Below are 16,523 nucleotides of genomic sequence, written 5' to 3' on the forward strand. Positions count from 1 at the left end.
TCAATAATAACAAGAAACGTGATTTGGAATCACCCGCAACTTATATGGGTTCATGATTTAAATTAGTTCAGGTGATTTGGACTGCAGTTGCAACTTTAACATTAAGCCCAATACTGTAGAAATTTGGTTTCTTAATATGTGGCATTTGTGTTTGCAGTTTTAAGTTACGGACTCAACATTAGAACCTTCACCTACATTATGTATAGAATCCACACAAGACTCATTACTAGTTCCACTAAGTCGTTACGAGACACAAAAGAAGAGAGACTGGAATACTTTTTGAAGTATTTGAAAACCATCAACCCCTTTAGTTTTGGAAAGATGTAGTGATGGTCAAGTTATTGACTTTTTGAACAATTTAAATCGGTTTTGGTAATACTAGGGTGCATTTGTTGGATCATTATTATGGCAATCCTAATCCACCGTATTCCTTGTCATTGTCCATTTCAACTACTAGGGTAGTGTTGATTCTATGATTGGACGATTGAGTGCTGCTTTTATGAGGAGAATGGTGGAAGAAGCCTTCAAACGAATTTGTTTGCTTCAAGATCCGTGAGTATGTATTTGAGGAAAGTAAAGATGGTCAAGCTAAAGCTAGAGGGTATGAGCATAAGAAGAGAAAGAGACCTGCAACAACAAAAAAAATCAACATCCACATCACCAAGTATTGGCCACCACCACAGAATGGATTGGGCAGCCTCCACCCCAAGCCCAAATCACAAAGCCCAACAAAAAGCCCATGTACACCCCCACCTAATCGCTAAATCGGAAAACTTGTTGTAACCGATCATCTCTCTTCATGATTTCTCACCCAAAAACCTCGACAAAATCCTCTCACATCCTTCAATCCAACAAAGTATCTACTCCTAACTCTTAGTCTCGGCCCAACAGTTTGAGAAGAACAACTTCTATCTAAAAACACAGACTCCATTCATTTTGGTATGTATCGAAGCCTTCATTATGAAATAATACAATATACAACATGCCCCTGAGAAAATCACGCCTCATTATTTGACACGTAAGAAATCGGAGTGCACTGAACTTAAATTTGATCAAGTCATTCCCCGGTAAGATAGTTTTTTTTTTTTTTTTTTCTTGATTTGTTTTTGTTTTTTCCTTTTGTCCTTTTGCGTCAACCTATTCCAAATGCTGAATTTAGAGAACCTGTAGACCACCAAAATACAAAATTTAGTAATTATTCACCAAAGTTTATTGAAAACCCCCATTTTGGAACATCTGTAGTTTTAGGATAATATACCAAAAATATATGCACTGAACTGTTGCACTAAAAATCCTAGAACTTTTATTCTATTGCTCCTCCAAGATATCCTTGAATGAAATATCTCCACGTAACTAACTAGTTGTTTATTGGATAAATGATATATCATCGTGTCCTATTTTCTATTCTCTAATCTATAGAAATTCATGTCTAGCTCATTGTCATCTTTTTCTTTTCCGAAGTTGTCGTTATCACTGCTTTTCATACTATACTTTGTTGGACTACAACCTATATTTTGTGAGATAAACCGATGGAACACGATGACAGTTCACAACCAATCGAAGATTTCTTGTATAAACTAACAAACGAGAAACCAAAATCATTTTCACTTGATGAACTTAAGAGATTTACGTCAAATCTCGAGAAGAATGTAGGTGCCGGTGGGTTTGGAGACGTCTACACAGGTGCGAATTCCCTAATGGTGTCAAAATAGCAGTGAAGGTACTAAAAGACAACAATAACACAAAGGAAATTATGAGGAAACAATTCGAAGCTGAAGTGGGCACCATGGGCAAAACTTCCCATCAAAACCTGATCAAACTATATGGGTATTGCTTTGATACCAACATGAAAGCACTTGTTTACAATCACGGGAAAACGGATCATTCGATAAAATTTTGTTCAAGAATCACCTTAACATAGAATGGGGAAGTTGTATGAGATTGCAATTCAGATTGCAATTGGGCTCTCTTTTTCTGCATGAGCATTGTGAGCCACCAATAATTCACTACAACGTAAAGCTTGATAATGTGCTTATTGACGAAAAGACTAAGAGTTAGGAGTAGTGCTCATCTTTCATACCTAGTATTTTCCTTTTTAGGGCCCGATGTTATAAGAGAAGATACTTTTACCATTTTATGATTAGTGTTTCGTATTCTTTTACTCACCTTTCATACTCGCTTATGTTCTTGAGTCTTGACTAATGAGTAATGACCTTGATCACATGCAGCTTTTACGAAGTAATTTTGCTTAAGGTCCGGATACGGGGAACAAAACTAAAGCGGTAAAGCATTATAGGTGAGAATCTTTCTTTGGTTTTCAAACTTACCTTGAATGTATGTTATCAAGGTGGTTTTTTGGGTGGTTTCCTTATGCTTGACGAGGGGACGAGTCAAGTTCATTTTGTTAGAGAGAGTCCAAATTATTTTGTTGTAATACTTGATGTACATAAATGACGGTTCATACGTAAAACAGTCTTGTATATATATACATTTTGCAATCGTCGTGTAAAAGTTAGGTTATATGTACATATGGTTGTTGGAAGGATGTCATTATTGATTTCCGTGTTATGACAGTTTAAGTATATGAAATGTTGACCAAACAAAGGAAACTCGCCCAAAATTCGATAGAATTTGGATAAGCGAAACATTCATTCTATTTCTTCATATATACTTGAGTTATCATAGCAAGCTTGTAAGTCTATTAGTTTTAATGAATCGGGATGATCTCTTTTTTCTAGTGGTTTTCTTTGTACATTGTTTATTTAAATATGGTTTACTAATACTTGTTTTATTTTTCTTTGTAGCGATGGGTCCTCGATCAAAGAATGTGAAGAATGTAGCGAAAACTACATTCAAGGGTGTTAAGAAATTGTTTGGTGGCGGTTCCTCTAGCGGTGATCCAGTTGGAAGAAAAAGACATAGGGCAAACGGCTTAATCCACATCAGCCAAGTAGGGACCATTTGGAAAAAGAGGTTCCTGAGGTTGATTCGTTTAGTAAAGATAGTGTAGATAGTGTAGATAGTGATACTAATGTAGGTTTAGATGTAGGTTTAGACAAAGGGAAGAGTATAGTAGAAGAGGAGAGTGAGGAGAGAGGAGGAAGAGAGAGAGGAGGAGGAGAGGAGGAGGAGGATGAGCAGGATGATGATGTTGAAGAATATGTGGTAGAAGACGCACCACCACCAGAAGAAGCACCTCCGGTATTGGATTTCGTAAGAAAATCCAATGATGATTTGGAGTTTCAAAGAGGTGTGTATGGGGAGGCCCGTATGAGTCGAGTTGTTGTATGACTATGCGGTGCATGTCGCCGCGATGTTTGGGGAGAGAAGGGTAATATTTTGTTTGTCTTGTGTACTTTGATTTTCTTTTTTACAAAATCTTTTGTTTTTGTTCATATATATCTAATGCGTGCTCGGTTGTTTCAGGAGGATCGCGGAGCGTTGAAGTGTGTTTCACACTTAGCGAAGTTATCCCAATGGAATTTAAAAATGAATGTGAAAGGTCTCCGAGATTTGCCGCAAGTTGTTGAGAAGGATCGGGTTGTTTGATCTCGTGGAAGGTTATCACGAGCATATGGATCCACCATTGATCTCTGCGTTTGTGGAGAGATGGCATCCGGATACCAACACCTTTCATATGTCAGTTGGGGAGATGACTGTGACTTTGGACGATGTTGTCCAAATCTGTGGAGTCACAGTTAGAGGAAAGAGGTGCAAGGGGACAAAGTGAGTCTGAACTTACAACAATCGATAAATCTCTTACATCTTGGTCCGGGCTCCCTATTTATTTGATTAGGGCGAGATGAAAGCTAGCAAGTTCACTTCAAAAAGTAAGGCTAGAATTTATCCGAAGCATTTTGCTAACAAGGTTCATGATAGCCCTATATGTGACGCCATTGAATGTGGTAGAGAAGGCCTCGAAGTTTCCGTGATGTTCAACGGATCAAGTAGAGCGTTTTATTCTCTTTTTCTTTGATGTGCCATTTTTACCGACAAGTCCGGGACCGGAGTGCCTATATGTTATCCGAGGCCGTTGTTGAAATTCAATGAGATAGAAAGAGTATGCATGGGGTGCGAAATTTTGGCGCTTTTATATAGAGGTCTCGGGGCGCCACATGTGCGGCGGTGAAAGGGGTTACAAAGCTATATGACTCTTCTACGTAAAACTTGAGTATTTTAGAGTTTATTTTTTTAATGTTAATTTTATTACTCTATCAATATGTTAACTATTTGTGTATATCTAGGCATGGATCTATGAGTATTTTCCGGTATTCATGACAGTCCCAAACTTCAACTATATCTCGCCTCAGCCAAGGTGCTCATAGACACATCCCGCCGCTCCACACTATTACGACACAACGTATGCATTGCAGTTTTATCGAAATTTATAATTGATGATTTGAATGAGTTCAATGTAAGTATTAAATTCAATGACAATTTGGTATTTAAGTTTGTTTATATTTATTTTTAGTAATTGATCATTAGAGTTGTTAATGACACATTTGATTTTGTTTCAGGTTGTTTGGCATCCCTACAAAAATATCGAGATACAAAACCCGATCGATGACATTGCATTTTTGAGGGATTGCTATGTTTTTCAACATTGTCGAGCTTTACTGCCGCAAGGGTGGTCGCGTCACTGGGTCACGTGCAACTTGTACCTAAAGATCCTCCAATGCCAAATTGGAGAACAAGAACTGCGGGCAGACGCTGGTATGAGGTGAGCCGACCAATATATTGGGCCACTTTACCGAGTCGTGGCGTAATCACGCGATCCAACTCGCAACCGGGACCTATTTCGCCTTATCCATGGGAGTGTCATCAAAACTACATGACTTGGTATGCGAGGAATTCTCATGTAGTTTTGGTGAACCCCGAGCTTCTTCCTATTCATCCCTCCCCGAGACACACGCCCTAACCGTTCACCGATTGTAAGTATTGTGATTTTTAATCGAAGTTTCTCTAACCGCGGATTTTTGCATTCGATTGGTAACTTATCTTGATTTTTCTTTTTTCGGTTTAATCCATCGCCATCGATGAAACCAGTCGCTTGCTAGAGAGAGGTCCGCAATTGGTCGGGAATGATATGCCGAGGAAGCAAGGTCCTCCTTTGAACAGCGCATAACTTGACTAGGTGCAATTACATTGGTGGGCTTATAGTTGATTTGTTTCAGTTTAGGGTTTGTAACTTTGTAATTTAGTTTGATGGATGTAATTTGTTTCAGTTTAGGGTTTGTAATTTTGTTAACTTCGAATGAATTGATGGATATGATATTTGCATGAATGTTTGAATGGAATTTAATGTTTAGGGTTTAGGGTTTAATGTTTGAATGTAATTTGTTTCAGTTTAGGGTTTAATGTTTGAATGGAATTTTATGTATGGATGAATTTGATGAATGAGAGTGTTTGATATCTGATGTTTGAATGGAAAAGTGGAATTTGATGAATGAGAGTGTTTGATATTTGATGTTTGAATGGAAAAGTGAAATTTGATGAATATGAAAGTGTTGTAAAACAAAACGAATTTTGAAAAAATTTCTTCCAAATCGACTCACCAAGATCGTTTGGCATAAAGGCCAAACGACCTCGCCAGATCGTTTTCCTTTATATCAAATCGACAACGGCAGATCGTTCGCTTTTAATCTCAAACGACCCAGCCAGATCGTTTGGTCTAAAGGCCAAACGACATGGACACATCGCTTTGGTCTAAAGGCCAAACGACATGACCACATCGTTTGGTCTAAAGGCCAAACGACATGACCACATCGTTTGGCCTTTAGACCAAACGATCCGGGCTGGTCGCTTTTGTATTAAAGCCAAACGACTTCACCGTAGTTTCGGTCATTATTGACAACATACTTAACATTATTTCAAATCACTTCGATTAAGGGTCCGAATCAACTAGTCGATCACTGATTGCCATCCGAATCAACTTAGTCGATCATTCGATTTCAAAATCACTTTCGATTGACGTCCGAATCAACTTAGTCGATCGCTTTATTTCCAAATCACTTGATTGTCAGTCCGAATCAACTTAATCGATCACTGATTTCCAAATCAAATCAAATAAAAGCCCTAACATTATTTCCAAATAACAAAAAATAAAATAAAATTACATTTGTTCCAAATTACATCAAAATATCAAATTACATCAATATATCACTTAGTCGATCGCCGATTTCAAAATCACTCAATTGTCGTCCGAATCAACTTAGTCGACACTCGATTTCCAAATCAAATCAAATAAAAGCCCTAACATTGATAACATAAAAATCAAATCAAATTACACTTGTTCCAAATTACATCAAAATACAAATTACATCAAAATATCATATCGACAACATACAAACAACTTAGTCGATAACATGTACTGTTGGGTCTTCAACGAGCTCATTTTCCCATATTAAATTGGGAATGTTCAATGCCATAAATTGCAATTGCCTTACCGTCAAGGCCAAATTCCAACTTTCAAAGAATATCATATCGAGCTCTAAGCCATTGGCGCATTACTGGAGGAACCGGACAATCTTCAACAAGTTCAACATTGACAAAATGATTTCCACCAACATGTGCGCTACCCAACACTTGGGTCACTCTCTCAGATTTGCTTGGGTTCTCACGCATGAGAAGGAAGCACCGATGAGCTCCTAAATGCATAAGGACAACATTAAATCTTGAAGCAAATAAGTATCCAAAGAAAAGGCATGCTCATCCACTTATTTAAGGGTGCGTAACCTTCCTCATGTAGATTTCCTTCATCGAATAAAAACCTCACTTTGATTGTACAAAGTACAATAAAGGGGAGGTTGTCGAGAAGCTCTTCGCACAACTCCCTTCTCATCCGGGCCATTCTTCTTGACTTCTTCCTAATGCAATGCGAAAAGCTCTATAACCGCAGCTTGCCATCTCCAACGTGGTCATGGACTCTAACAATGTATTTATGCATTTCTTCAGAATATCCAACCCGTAATCCTTAGGACCCCTCGTCTTTCCAAAAGTCTAAGCCATCTCTCACATTTCGTGGTGGTGACTATTTTTGAGAAGGCTTATTTCGCGGTGTGTGGTTGTTTTTGTGTTTTGGGAGAAGGTTTATTTCTTGGTGTGGTTGTTTTTGGTGTTTTGGAGAAGGCTTATTTGTTGGTGTGGTGTGGATGTTTTGGGTTGGTAGTTTTGGAGAAGACTTCTTTCTTGGTGTAGTGTGGGTGTTTTGGGTGGGCTTAATGTTTGGTTGTGACGACCCACTCTTCATGGTCACGCTGAGAATGTTCAAAATGAGATGGATCTCGCCAAGAGTTATCATCTCCAGTTTGAAGCTTTTCACAGCAGCTACCTTCGGCCGACCTTTGGTTTTGCTTCCTCACAAGGCGGTACTAGCCATGTACTTTCTCTCGCACGGCAATCTCCATAAGCTTCCTAATCATAACCCTCCGCTTCTTCAAAACCATTGCAAACCTATTCATGAACAAGTCCATCGGCTGTGCAACATCGGGACCAACACCCACCGACACATTGGGAGAAGCGGACAATGTTTTCCAAAAGGGTCGATAGCAAAAAGGGATGGACCGCTTTTTGCTCTTCAAACTCACTAATTCATGAGCACATGGCGGTCCATGGCTCGTCTTAAATAGCACCAACACCTTATCTCCCATTTTTAACACGCTTTTACGCTGGTATCTATTTCTTCAAATAACAAGTCTAAACACTTGCGTGAGACAAGGCCTCCGAAGTTCACGAAACAAAGGAATCCGGTGGTGGTGCCGAAGTTACAATCATACTTTTTAGAAGGTAGCTCTAATCTCGACATCCGATCTCTAGAATCGGGTGGATTAAGCTAAACATACTCAAAAAATTATGACAGTTTGCATTTCCTAGTACACGCTTCACCCGGCATGAGACCGCTTCAACTCTATTGGTCGTTGTACTCCCCAAAGTGAATGTGTTGGTCAGTCAACAACATACGAATCGATCCCCGTGGAGGAAACCAAGTCTCGCGAAATAACAAACAAAATTGAGTACTCAACCCCGTAATATTTTTCCAAATCATCCCATCTACGCTGAAAATAACCTCTCGCTCTTCGATTTGACTACGTTGTTCCACGAACCGGGCCTTCTACAAGTTCTCAGTAGTTGGAAAAATATCGTAACATTTTGAAAGGACGACGAAATGCGATATGCCATCTACATAGATGCTTGTGTGCGTTAGGAAAAACTCGCCGGCGGCACTCATCGTATAAGTCCCCGCCGATTACACGATCACGATGGGCTTATGTCACCAAGCAAGCCACTAAAATGATGCAGGGCCCACTCATAGTCGACCGTTGTTTTCAGATCGGCAAAGACTCGACACACGGTGAAATATTTCCACGCCAAGTCACCCCAACAAACCGTATGAAAAGGCCACCGATACCGCTAGTTTTGTAGGTAAGCTAACATGAAAAACTGTTGAAAAAGTCCGAGCCAACTTAACACCTTCCGATGGGCCCATAACAATCCCGTTATCTCCTCGGTATTCTCATCCTGTCTCAACTCCTCAAAATAATGTTCTTTTGCTAACAACTCACGCAATCTCTGTAATTGTGTGAGACCGTTCATATCCAATTTCCTCACCTTCTGCCTTGCAGTGTAGACTTGGGATATACTAGAGATGTTATCATGATATCTACTCTTGATGGAATCCAATATTTGTTTAGGTTTTATTCCACACTTACTCATCTCTGAAAAATACTCGAACTCTGGAACGGTTAGTTGAGTAGCAAATGCATGTCCTTCAAGGGTCTTCGCCAATGGATGGTTGTGAACACCATTAAGAACAACAATTTTCCAACTATCGACAGTGCTGCGTTGGAAAACACCTTTTAACTTAAATGGACATCCCGATTTCTTGGTTCCCGACCTTCTCTTATTAGCCTTCTCTTCGCCTTCCTTCTTGTGTGACCGATACACACCCGAAAGCACTCGCAAAGCCAAATTCAATCTTGCTACTCGGTTTCCTTTGGCACACCTCCGACTTTTCAATGACCACAACAACATTAACTTGTCTTCCTCTAGCGTTGCCCAATCGATTGTTGCCTCGCACGCGTATGAAAGACCTAAACACATAAAAACAACAACTATTATTAATACACTAATAAAATTATATTTAGAAAATTTAAAAAAAAATGAAATCAATGCCTACTCAATCATACCTCTTCCGTAGTAAAAATTTCTGTTGTATCACTTAAAATCGGGTTGACAATCAACATCATTCGAAGTTTGCGTAAGATCGGTTCCCTGATAGCGTAAAGAATTCTACATATAGAAGAATAAAACAAGAGTCTCAAACAATTTGCATTTAGTTTCAAAGTCACAAAAAAAAAACTTTTAATTACATTTAGTCCAAACGACCCAGCCATGTAGTTTCATCAAGAGTCCAAACGACCCGGCCATGTAGTTCTATAGTGTAATGAAACGACCAGGCCATGTAGTGCTATAGTGTAATGAAACTACCCAGCCATGTCGCTTCAGAAGTGTTCTCAAACTACACCGCCATGTCGCTGGGTAGTAATCGTTCTCAAACTACAGCCCATGTCGCTTGATAGTGTTCCCAAACGACCCGACCCATGTCGCTTTGGGCTCGGGTTTTGCATTCATTCATTTTGCATCCATTCATTCATTCATTCAATCAATCAAGTGTTTTGTATTCATTTTAATCAAGTGTTACCTCATTATTTAGGTTTGCATTTTGTCGCCCGACGATTTCTCGAATTTCATTTGCTTCGACTTGTCGATCTTCAAATTCTTCACCTTGACCTTCAACATTTTGTTCCACTTCTTCACTTTCAACATATCTTCTATTTTCTCCTTCTCTAATTTGTTGTTCTTCTCTAATTTGTTGTTGTACTCAAAAACATTACCTCAAATACTTCTTCTTCATCTTCATGTTCCATTTAGAGAAAACTTGAGTGTGTAGAGAAACTTGAGTATGTAGAGAAACTTGAGTATTCTATGTAAACCCTAAACTCTAAACCGAGTGAATGAAATATTCTATATATATTTGAAATTTTGATATATTTCAATAATTGAGTGAAATATATTTGTAAACCCCCCAAACTAGTTTATTATTTACAATTGAATAAAAAAAATGGAAAATAACAAGTTTAGATATAAAACAAATTATTATTTTAGATTTGGATAATTTAGTGAAATATGTTTGAAATTAATTTTTTTTATGTCGGGCAATTTGTAATTTGTAAACCCTAAAACCCTAAACCCCAAACCCCAAACTAGTTTATGATTCAAAATTTGAAAAAGAAAATAATAAATAATAAGTTTATAAATAAAACAAATTATTATTTTGAATAATTAAGTAAAATATGTTAGCACGAAATTTGTAAACAACTCTAAACCCTAAATCTCAACCTAGTTTATGATTCACAATTTTAAAAATAAAATAAAAAATAACAAGTTTAGATATAAAACAAATTATTATTTCAAATAATTAAGTGAAATATGTTGGTACGAAATTTCTAAACCTTGAACTCTGAACTCTAAACCCCAAACTAGTTTATGATTCACAATTAAAAAAATAATAATAATAACAAGTTTAGATATAAAACAAATTATTATTTTAGATTTTATAGCATGTTTGATTACATGTAGCATGTTTGATTACATGTTTTAACTTGGTTATAAAGATACTATGTCATAACAGATAAAGAGTGCAGAGTGCATGTAGTTTTATTGATGTAATTGTGTTATTTCTAACCCAATTTTTTAAATCGGATTTCAATTTTTCTAATTCAATTGAAATCGCTTTGAGTGCATTTGAATCGCTTTGAGTGTACACGTGTCCACGCCGTTTGAGTGTACACTCAAACACGCGACCAAGTCGCTTGAGTGTATACTCAAAAACTACATGGACAAGTCGCTTTGAGTGTTACTCACACTAACACACAAACTACGCCATATATCGTTTTCAGGCCATGTCGCTTGAGTGTACACTCAAACTACGCCGCCATGTCGTTTGAGTGTATACTCAAACTACATGAACCCCGCCGCTTGAGTGTTACTCTAACCACACTAACACTCAAACTACACGGCCATGTTGTTTGAGTGTACACTCAAACTACGCCGCCATGTCGCTTGAGTGTACACTCAAACTACATCAAACTACGCATGATCATGTAGTTTGAGTATACACTCAAACGACATGGCCGTGTAGTTTGAGTGTACACTCAAACGACATGGCCGCCAGAGTTTGAGTGTTAGTGTGAGTAACACCGAACTATTACGCCATGTCGTTTTGAGTATACACTCAAACGACTTGGTCATGTAGTTTGAGTGCACACTCAAACGACATGGCCGCAGAAGTTTGAGTGTAAACTCAAAACGACATTGACATGTAGTTTCAAGTTAGTGTAGTGTGAGTAACACTCAAACAACTTGTCCATATCGCTTTGAGTATACACTCAAACGACTTGGCCATGGTAGTTTGAGTGTAACTCAAACTCAAAAGTAACACTCAAACAACATGGTCATGTCGTTTCGCTTTACACGCATTTCAAACGACACCCACCATGTCGCTTGAGTGTAAAACGTAAACGACTTGGCCAAGTCGTTTGAGTGTACATTCGCATCACATAGTACGTCGCCGTTTGAGTGTAAAAACGTAAAACGACCGGAGGGTTCGTTTTGGCGATACCGGTTGAATTGGTTGCTGGACTTGGACTTTGATGGCAAACTTGTAATATGGCAAATTTGTAAAATTTCTTTTTTTTTGAGGAGTTGCCCAATCCAATTTGATGAGTGCCCAATGGAATCACCATTTTTTATTGAGATCCCAGAGTCTACACTACATTAAACCAATCTAACCATTATGAGCAAGAAGAAAAAATAAATCCGTGGGGGCATCTTCTGCAGTAGCTATAATATATTACCTGCATGACTTTCAAGTGTTCACCACTAAAAGTCCTGCTAATTCCCCTAGACTGACACGACTTCACACAAAGGGGGAAAACATGCACATGCACAGAGAGTCAGACGATTACTTGTATACACAGAGAGAGAGAGAGATCATGCAAAGATAACCAAAAACTGCAATGAAAGCCAACACTTGATCAAGGGTAACCCTTTTAAGTCTCCCTGTTTACTATTTGTCCTAGTTCTGTATGCCAGATAGGGTGGCCAAGAGGATTAATAAAAATTTCTGAAACAATTAACTGAGGATCGGTTACTGAAGTTCTACGCGAATACAAGCTCACTAAGTTTCTGACTTTAAATGAATCAAAGGAAGAATTAAATAAGATGTTGAAAGTAGGCTAGTCCTAAACATATGCCCATACAGAGGGAAAGCAATATCTTAGCTCATAAAAAACTAAGGTCGCAAAATAACAATTACGTAAACCAATAAGGTTACCAGGCATTTCAAAGTGTAATATAATGTACAGCTTCTATTGATATAAGACTAAGTGACTAACCCCACCATTAAAGAATGATCACACAAGGTAAAATAACTAGGACATTCCAATTCAACGCATAAAGACGTCAGTTCTAGTTCAAGAAGTATTGATACCATGAATAACTATTGATATAACACTACAGGCATAGTAAAAACGATACAAATGCAAGTACATATATTAATCTTACAAAAATGGCGTGTTTCGGTTGCAGCATGATAATGAGTTAACAACCATCCTAAACTATACGGTAAATATTGCGCTAATTAATATTAATAGAATCTAACGGACAGGAATTTCAGACATTAAGGGAAATGTAAAGCAAAACAATTATAGAAATATCATCTCCACCCGATGCTCAAAAGATCTAAATTACCTGGCAAGGATTTCAGACACATTAAATGAAACATATCTTACAATTGTGCACTATTTCAAAGCAAACAACAGAATGTCTTGCAATCGTTACGACTTACGTTGAACAGTATAAATAGGCAAGCAGAAAAGTTGTTCCAGCAGCAGAAACAATATGAGAAATGCAAGTAGAAACAAAAGAACAAAAGAATCATATCCTTGCAGTAAAAACATAAAAAACTAGAAACTCTTCCAAACCCTGTGAGTTTCTCTTAATTATGTACCCTTTCAGGTCTTGCGATTTGCTATATATATACTTGCTCGATCTATAGTTCACATAGGGTGGCCAAATGGAGAGGATTATCAGTAATCTAAGTATGTAGAAAGTGACAAACTCGGGATAGGTTACTGAAGTTCTACGTGAATACAAGTTCATTACAACAGAAGGGGTCTGTTGCAATGCACTCTTTTGCAACGCCTAATTTTTGTTGGTAAAGCATAACATTTGCAACGCCTAATGGGGCTGCTAAAATGTTTCGGTCTTATTAGTACCACCTTATTGGGATTTAACTGTTGCCATGCTAACTGGCATCGCAAAAGCTTTCATTTGAAATTTTCTTTTACTTAGAATTTCATTTTTATTGAAAAAATTGAGCACTAGCTACGCTGCAATGGTTGCAAAAAGGTATTTTGGATTTAGCAACGCCTTTGGCGTCTTTAATAAGTTTTATATTTGTTCTCCCAATTTATTTATTTTTTCTGTACCATAGTATTTGCAGCGTCCATTGGTGTCACGTAAGGCCAGTAAATGTTTAATATTAAGGGATCATTTTCGTTGGAAATAGTTTTCGCCCCACTAAAATTCTAAGCGATAAAAATTTGGGAAACCAAAAGAAACCCTAAAAAACTACCACTGCTCCAAAAAAAAAAACATTCTTCACCAACCGACCGATGAAACCGAAATGCATTACAAAATATGTAAGGATATTTTAATTTTATCTCTTCTTCTTCTTCTTCAAACCGGTTTTCATTGTAATGTTTTTCTTTTTCTTTTTTTTACTCATTTCGTCCATTCTCAATTAGACCATTGGTCTTGTTTTAGCTTAAATCGGTGAATCGGCAATGTCAAAGCTTCCTTGATTACTTGATTGTCGACCGGGTACGCCCTTTAAATTGAGATAATCTCCTCGCTTATATACTTTAAGTTCGATTTTTGGTTTTGAATTCGGAATTAAAGTTATAATCTTTAAACGAATTGAAGTTTGAAGTTACCAAAGCTCAAATATTTTGCAGTGGTTTATTCTATTTCATACTCCATTCTCTCTTAACCCCTTATCGTAATTTATTTACCTTTTTATTGTTTATCTATAAGAATTAAGGTTCTCGCCATTGTTTTACATACACAATCCCTCGCAGTGTTTCGGTTTTAATAAACTTCTTAGTGATGTTCTCGTTAATTTATGAGTATGAATGATTTTTGGTAATGGTTTTTGTGTATTATTGGTTCCTTGGTTGACCTTTGGATGTTTGGTAGTTCATTACTGAATTTTCTGTATGATTCTCCTTGTTTCATATTTGTTCAATTTATTTTGTTTAAATGTGTTATATATGTGTCAGGTTAAGTTATTGGTATAGAAAAGTTTTCTTTGGTTTTTGTTGTTACGTACCATGTAACTAAAGTGGTTTGAATTGGTACTGGTTTCCATTTAAGGATGATTAAATTAAAAAAAGTGAAGTAGGTGCTTGTTGGTTTCCAACTTTCCATCATGTGCGTGCTTTGTGAGCTGACTTATGTATGAGACCGAGTTGCCATTATCATTCTCTGATTTTGGTTGGTTGTAAAACTTTTTATTATGTGTATAGATTTGGCATTGGGTCTTGATCCATTTGATACCTATTGATGTCCCATTCTTTACCTTTTGTGCTCCCACCATGGCTACTGCTTTGGCCTTGTCCATTTTCTTCGTGCTGCTACTGTTATTTTTTTCGTCTTTCTTCTCCTTGCACACGATAAGTACGTTGTGGACAAAATATTAGGCGCATGCTTAAGAGGTTTTAGGTGTCATCTTCACAAGTATTATAGGAGTTTTAGAAATGATGGAGTCGCACGATCACACCCTTAGAGTGGCTTGGCACAAGAAAAATGGAATGCATGTTGTGATTGGTTTAGAAAAGATTTCAAGGTAATATACCTTATTGTGCTAATTTGGCAACTACTATGGAGAGTGTATGTCTTCCAAGTATTACGTTTATAATAAGGGTTGTGTTGAAATGATTCTAGCACTACTCATTACATATGGCAATCTTGTGTCTGGTTTATATTTTTGCTAGCTTTGGTTTTGATATTATATTTATTTTATTGCAGAAAATTAGCGAGCAAAATTCAAAAAGCTCCCAACAAACCATTGTGGTGGTTCAAAGCCATTCCGAGGATACTTGGAGGAATCTGTAATATTTTTTATTTACATTCATTTGGTTGCTTTTCCTCAATTTGATATTATTTGAAGTAAATTATAAAGGAATACGTTTTTAAATCTTTACAGTGTGACTCCGAGACTCAGGAACCTATTGGCAAGATCGAATTCTATCATCGAACCCACTTTAGTAGTAGTAAGGGATGGACTAGTCATGTTGCTAAAGAAAACTATGTAAGTAAATTTACTTGTATCTAGCTTTTACCATGGTACTTATATTTTTATATATTTATACCCAATTTAAACTTACAGGACCGAATACGACATCTTAAAGCTGAATCTGAAGTAGAAGGCGATGAGGCAAAGACCGAGGAAGAAATTTTTATTATAGTATTGGGTGTAAGGTCTGGATACTCCGAAGGGCTTGGGCATGGGGTCCTGCCAGAGTCATCTAGCTAGAAGTAAAATAGAGGAGATGGTGGTCCGTCAAAGCTAGGTTTGAGGCTTGGATGCAAGTTTAATGGCGGTTTTCCCCGGTACATATGAACTGTATGTAATAAATTGATTGGTTGCATGCCCGATCGAAACTAACTCCTTCTGTGATGTTTTGTGTTAGTCACAACTTTAATAAGTTATTATAGTTTCAAGTCCCTAAGTTATATGGTTGGATGTCTTTGGTTAAATGATTGCTTTGGAAGTAACTATATTCTAGGAGTGTTTGGGGTCAGAATAGTTTTTCATTTCTAGTGGCTTATGTTATAGTAAGATTTGGTTATTTGGCATGTTTATGAGGTTGTGTAATCTGGGTCGGGATGTTGACCCTAAAGAGAAGATCAACTCTCTCTCTTTTCATACAAAATTTGCTTCTCAAGGGCGTGGGAATCTTCTCTTGGTATGAGTGAGGGTTCTTTTTTCATGGCATGACTGAACTCCTAGTTAAGAGGAAGGGCAGGCTTGTTATAAACAAAATGGGGTAGCTTCTAAAGTGAGGGTGGGGTCTTCTCTAGTGGAAGGGCAAGCATGTTAATAGACGATTAAAACAATGGAAATATATTTCCAAAAGAGAGGTGAGATGTGATCTGCAATCATTTATTGTTATGTATATATAAAGTACAGCCATGGACTTTCACATATAGAACAAAAGGAGTACTATCATAGTGACTGATGCTATCATCCAGAAATGACCACTAATCAATTTGAAAGTAGGAACCGCTTGTCATCCTAAAAGCACATTCAAGTATGATTTCCTTAACAAATGATCAGTCATTGAGTTTCCCCGCATAGGCTACTATAAAACTGTCTTCACAAATTGTCAGATGCATTC

General features: G+C 37.4%; 1 long non-coding RNA gene across 1 annotated transcript; it reads left to right on the forward strand.

Moving 5' to 3' along the window:
* Positions 1-15,093: 15,093 nt before the first annotated feature.
* LOC147522171 (uncharacterized) lies at positions 15,094-15,675 on the forward strand. Its single transcript, XR_015195054.1, has 3 exons — positions 15,094-15,233; positions 15,329-15,433; positions 15,512-15,675. It is a non-coding gene; the product is annotated as an uncharacterized LOC147522171 (long non-coding RNA).
* The last annotated feature ends 848 nt before the right edge of the window (positions 15,676-16,523 follow it).

Source organism: Coptis chinensis, chromosome 1, assembly GCF_015680905.1.
Source record: "Coptis chinensis isolate HL-2020 chromosome 1, ASM1568090v1, whole genome shotgun sequence".
Taxonomy (NCBI): domain Eukaryota; kingdom Viridiplantae; phylum Streptophyta; class Magnoliopsida; order Ranunculales; family Ranunculaceae; genus Coptis; species Coptis chinensis.